Genomic DNA, 5,777 nt, shown 5'->3' with positions numbered 1-5,777 from the left:
GAGCGTGGTGTCTTGTAAAAATCACCTCTCTCATTCCACCTCGAACATTTCCAATTCTGACGGTTTAGGACAAGCTCAGGAACCTAAACTTTCAAGAAGGTACCTCCCACCAAGTAAGTCAAAGACCATACTTTTTAAATGCAGGCTAAGCAAACAAATCAGTAGTTAGGAAGAAAAAATACATAATCATCCAATCAATTCCAGAAAACCAATATTCTTGTAGTCTTCTCAACACTGGTGGGGGTAGGGGGCAGATTTTGGTCCTCTAGATATATCTGGCAAAGTCCAGCAATGATTTTTGATTGTCACAACTGAAGGGGTGCCACTGGCATCCCATGGATAGCTGGGAACACCCTATAACATAAAGGACAACATCCCTTTACAAGCTCTGCTAAAGAGTGCTTAAATAAACAGGCTCAGCATCGTGGTGTAGTTGGTGGCAAACTGAACTGCAGTGCTGGAAGTCACACGGCCGACCACTGTTCAGAGAGCAGGTTGGCTTGAAAAACATGCTGAGTGCATACGTGGGTGCTGGGGACCTTGAGGAGCTAGAGGGTGGGGCAAGGGGACCATGGCATGTTGAGATCCTGTGGAAGGTGCTTCTCTCTTTCTCTCTCTCATAAGGACACATATATTCTCTATCATGAATAAACTTTTTTAATAAAGGAATCTCTGGGGTTAGCAGGTGGCATGGAGGATAAGGTGCTGGATCTCACATGGCCAACTGCGTGGTTCTAGTCCTGGACCCAGTGGCTTGAAAATCAAGCTGGGCATGTGTGTGTGCCTGCCCAAAATGCTGAGACGATGGAGGAAAGGGGATTGCAGCATGGCCATCCCCTCTGGGCTGGTGGGGGGGGGGAGTGATATCTTACTCTCTCCTCCACCTACCGCAAGAACATGCACCCTACACCAAAAACAAAAAAACAAAAACAAAAACAAACAAACAAAAACTCCAACAAAGATTAGAAAAGCAGCTGAGATAGATTCTAGGAGGTCAGGAATGTGAGAAATGAAAATATATATATATAACCCTCTAACCCTAACTAACCTCAAGAAGGGTGTATCCAGAAATGCTCCTTGGTGCTGATCAGAAATAATATAGGGAAGGGAACATGGGGAAGCAAGAGTGCATCTAAGAATTTTTCTTGGGGCCACCAGATGGCATGGTGGTTAAGGTGCTGGCCTCCCACATGGCTGACTGTGGTTTGAATCCCAGACTCGCCAGCTTGAAAATCACACAGATGTGTGTACATGCACATCCAAAAGCCTGAGAGGAGAATGTAAGAGAAGGTATTGTGATATGGCCATCCTCCCTGGGCCATCCCTCTCACTGTCTCTGTCTCTCTCCAGCGAGCTCTCATGCCCTATTGCAAAAACAAAACAAAACAAAATCACTTTTCTAAAGGGAAGAGGGCAGACGGTGGTGCTCAGAGAGAATGGAGGAGCAAGGCTGAAAGAGGAAGAGGAAAGATGTTTAAGAGAAAGAGGGGAAAGAAAAGGGTGAGCCGCCATGTAAGTTGCTAGAAAGAGACTTTAGAGAGGGATTAAATGAGGACTTAAAAAATGTTTTCCTTTTGGAATATGGGGTGTGAGATGTAACTCTCATCTTCTACCACTTCTGAGAAAGCTTCAATAAAAACTGGCATTACTGGGGCCAGCAGGTGACATGGTAGTTAAGGCACTGGACTCCCACATGGCCAACCGCAGTTCAAGTCCTGGACCTGGCAGCTGGCTTTCTCACTTTCCTCCTCTCTCTCTCTCTATCCCTTGTCAAATTAAAAACAATGATAATAATAATAAATTAATAATTATTTTTTAAAAACTTTCATTATTCATCAGGGCTTTGGGAGATGGGCTTGGGCTTTTTCTCAACTGTAACATGTGAGACTGGACCCCAGGGCAGAGCCAAAAGCACATTTTAAAAAGACTTATTTATTTATTTAATTCTATTTGTCATTATTATTTTTTAATTTGACCAGACAGAGACAGAGAGAGAGAAAGAGAGAACGCAGGCCACCAGATCCAGGTGCAGACCAGGGTTGGCCATGAGGGAGTCCAGTGCCCTTACCCACCACGTCACCTGCCTGGCCAAGAGAACATTTCTACATTACATGTGTTTTTACTGTATTCTATACGCTTTTTAAAATAGCTAAGAAGAGAGCCATGTTTCTAGGTCCCAGAGAGTTTAGTGCTATACTGACCAACCCAATAGCTCCTTGCCTAATCTGGCTAGTTAAGTTAAAATAAAAATTAAACAGGGGCCCGTTTACACTGCAGCCACTGAGTGCTATGCATAGGAAGCCAGATTCCACCTGACTAGCCTTGGTTCAAATCCTACTCTGGCAGCTTGAAAAACATACCAATTGTCTATGCATGCATGCCCATAGACTTGGTGGGACAGAGAAATGGAGGGAAAAGGACTGCAGCATGACTCCATCCAAGTGTGGGAAAGTGCTCTCATTCTCTTTCTCTGGCAAACATACGTGCACCCTAGCAATAAAAAATAGAGCGCCAGCAGATGGCATTGTGGTTGAGGCACTAGATCCACATGGCCAACTGCGTGGTTCAAGTCCCAGATTGGGCAGTTTGGAAAATGTTTTAGGCATGTGTGCATACATGCCCAAAATCCTGAGAGAAGAATGCAGGAGAAGGGACTGCAACAAGGACATCCTCCTGGGGGTGCTTTCTTTTTTTCTTTCTCTCTCTCTTACATGCGTGCACACATTCTATGGCAAAAATCTAAAAAATAGTAATAAAAATAAATAGAATTGTTGTAGTTTTTAAAAATAATAAATTTACATTAAATAAAACTTAAAACCAAGTTCCTCAAGCCAGCCCAAAGCATGGTGGCAACTATACAGTGCCGACTACACCGTGCATGCAGGACCCAACAGCTTGAGAAACATGTTGGACATTTGTGTTTGCCCCAAATCCCAAAAGGAAGAAGAAATGGAAGAGAAGGGACTGCAGAGTGATCATGTTCCACAGGGAGTGCTTTCTCACTTTTTCTCTGTCTCTCTCCAGTGAGTGCATGTCTTCTGGCAAAAAAAAAAAAAAATTTTTTTTAAAGGGGCAAGCAGGTATCAAGGTGGTTAAGGGCACTAGACTCCCACACGGTTGACTATGGCAGCTTGCTTTCTCACTTTCCCTCTCTTTCTGGTCAAATTAAAAAATACATAAAATTAAATAAGCTAATTCTTAAATTTTTTTTTTTTTTACATTGAGTTTCTTTGAAAAGCAGAAGGCATCACCAGACTCCCATGTAGCCAACCGCGGTTCAAGTCCCAGACCCAGCAGCTTATGCCGGGTGTAGACCCTGTTTGGCATGGTGGTTAAGGGCACTGGACATCCACATGGCCAACCATGGTTCGAGTCCCAGACCTGGCAGCTTGCTTTCTCACTTTTCCTCTCTCTCTCTCCTACTCTGTCCTTCTCTGGTCAAATTAAAATTAATTCATTAAAATAATTCTAAACAACAAAAACAAAAACTCACGTCAGGTACATGTGTGTGCGTGTGCCCAAAATCCCAAGAGGAGAATGGAGAAAGGACTGTAGTGTGGCTAACCCCACACTGGAGGTGATTGCTCATTTTCTGTATCTCTGTCTCTCCAGCAAGTGCATGTGCCCTATAGCAAAAATCTCTCAAAAAAAAAAAAAAAAATTGAGTTCAATCTCACCAGCACATCACAAGTGCTCAATAGTGACCTGTGGTCAGTGGCTACTACTTCAACAGCACAGGTGGTTTCCCTCAACTCAGGAAGTTAGTTATCAAAACCAAACCCTTTTCCATCTTTAAAGAGCTGCCACATTAAAAAAAGATGTGTTTCATATTGTTTCGAAGAATAGAACTAAGAGAAAAAAATGAGGAGATGGGCAAGACAGGTTTCAGCTGAACAATTTTCTAGTAATTAAACTAGGTAACAGTGGGACGGGCAGCCTCTATCTCAGGAAGAAGTAACCCGTTTCATTCAGTAAAGACAGTCCAGCAAAGGGTAGTCAGTCATCTTCCAGAAAGAAGTGAATTCCACTTAAGTCCTATTTTGTATAAAAGAAAAGAACTAGATGCCTTCTAAGTATCTAGTTTTAAGTCTATAATTTTAGGAAAAGAGCAATTTATAAATGAGATAAAATCAAGAGGTCAACGAGTGCCATTTTAACTGTCACTACTACCACAAGTAAATTATGGAACAAGAAGGAAAAATTAAAGTATTTTTAGTAGATAGGGAATTTAGTTGAAATTAATGGTGGTTAGCTGCCAAAGGATACTGCCTGTTAAGCTTCTAGCTTAGCTATAAATTTTCCCAGCCTTATCTTCAAACATATTTGGCTTGATTATAATTTCATACACTGAATATACTCTTCATATATGTTAGCTTATGGTTCTATGATCTGCGCATGTTAGTGCGTGTGCACATGCTTGTCTGTCTGTCCATGACATTCATGCCCAAACGTGTGACAGCATCTCTTCCTAAGCATTAGGAATCTGGCGTGGGGATTATGAAATTCAGTACACAATGCCTAGCACGACACCAAGCATAAATGGCCACACACTAAGCTTTTCGATAATGGCCATACCATGCTTCTGAATGCAGAAGTCAGGAGAAAAGACTGAAGTAGATGTGAATTTGAGAACGTTTTTCTTATAGGAAAAATAACAGAAGCATAGGCATCTTTTACTGCATCTAGAGAAAGAATGTTTAATCACAGATAAAGGTTCAGGCTTCAGTGAAAGCAAGTATAATGGAGTTTAGAGACAGTCTAGAATAAGAAGAGAGAGATGGAAGAGGAAGGAGGCAGATGAGGACCATGCAGAAGAAATCATCAAAGCCTAGTCTTTCAAAACTCTCAGGTCTTCCCAAAGAGAAAGAGGAAAAAGAGGATTTCAACAAGAGTGTTGAAGATGGAAATGAGCCAGAAAGGGCTATGGACTTAAAAAAAAAATCAGTGAGTGGTGGTGTATGTTGGCAAACAGAAGTGTGGAGTGGAGGGGAGGGACAGAATTTATAGTAGAGGAAGTTGGTGTGAAGTTTTCCTCTAAAGATGCCCAGCAGTGCAAAGAAGGAATGAAGGCAATACCACTGGGAATAAGGCAGGGCTGGGGCCGAAACAGCATGGCAGAAGCAACAGGGCCCAAAATAGGAAACTTTTTCCTTTTTTTTCGCTAACTGACCCAGATTTTCTTACTTGGGACCAAAGGCAACTGCAGAGTTTAAGGATCTTTAAAATAAATGGTAAAGATCCCAATTGCCTTTGACCCAAGCAAGATAACACAAATTATCAATAGAAGAATCAAGATAAAATTAGAAATTAGTGTCAGTTGCTAAGGTAAGTGCCAAATACATTCTTTTTCTTTTTTAGATTTTTTTTTTTTTTCTATAGGGCCCATATGCTTGCTGGAGAGAGATAGAGGAAAAGTGAGAAATCACTCCCACAGGAGGGGTGGCCACACCACACTCCCTTGTCCTATATTCTCCTCCTGAGATTTTGGGCACACATGCACATGTGCCTGGCATGATTCTCAAGCCGCCAGGTCCAGGACTGGAACCACGGTTGGCCGTGGGAATCCAGCACTTTAGCTACTATGCCACCTGCTGGCCCCGCCAAATACTGCACATTCTTAGGGCTGATTTTAGGAGACATCAGACTAGTAAACTGCTATGTTGTACTAATACTAGGGTAGGGCCAGCAGGTGGCATGGTGGTTAAGGCGCTGGACTTCCACATGGCTGACCCTGGTTTGAGATCCGGACCTCGTGGCTTGCTTTCTCACTTTCTCTC

The sequence above is a fragment of the Tupaia chinensis genome, unplaced genomic scaffold (genome assembly GCF_000334495.1).
Source record: "Tupaia chinensis unplaced genomic scaffold, TupChi_1.0 Scaffold000093_1, whole genome shotgun sequence".
In the NCBI taxonomy this organism is placed as follows: Eukaryota; Metazoa; Chordata; class Mammalia; order Scandentia; family Tupaiidae; genus Tupaia; species Tupaia belangeri.
Note: the sequence above shows the minus strand (reverse complement) of the source record.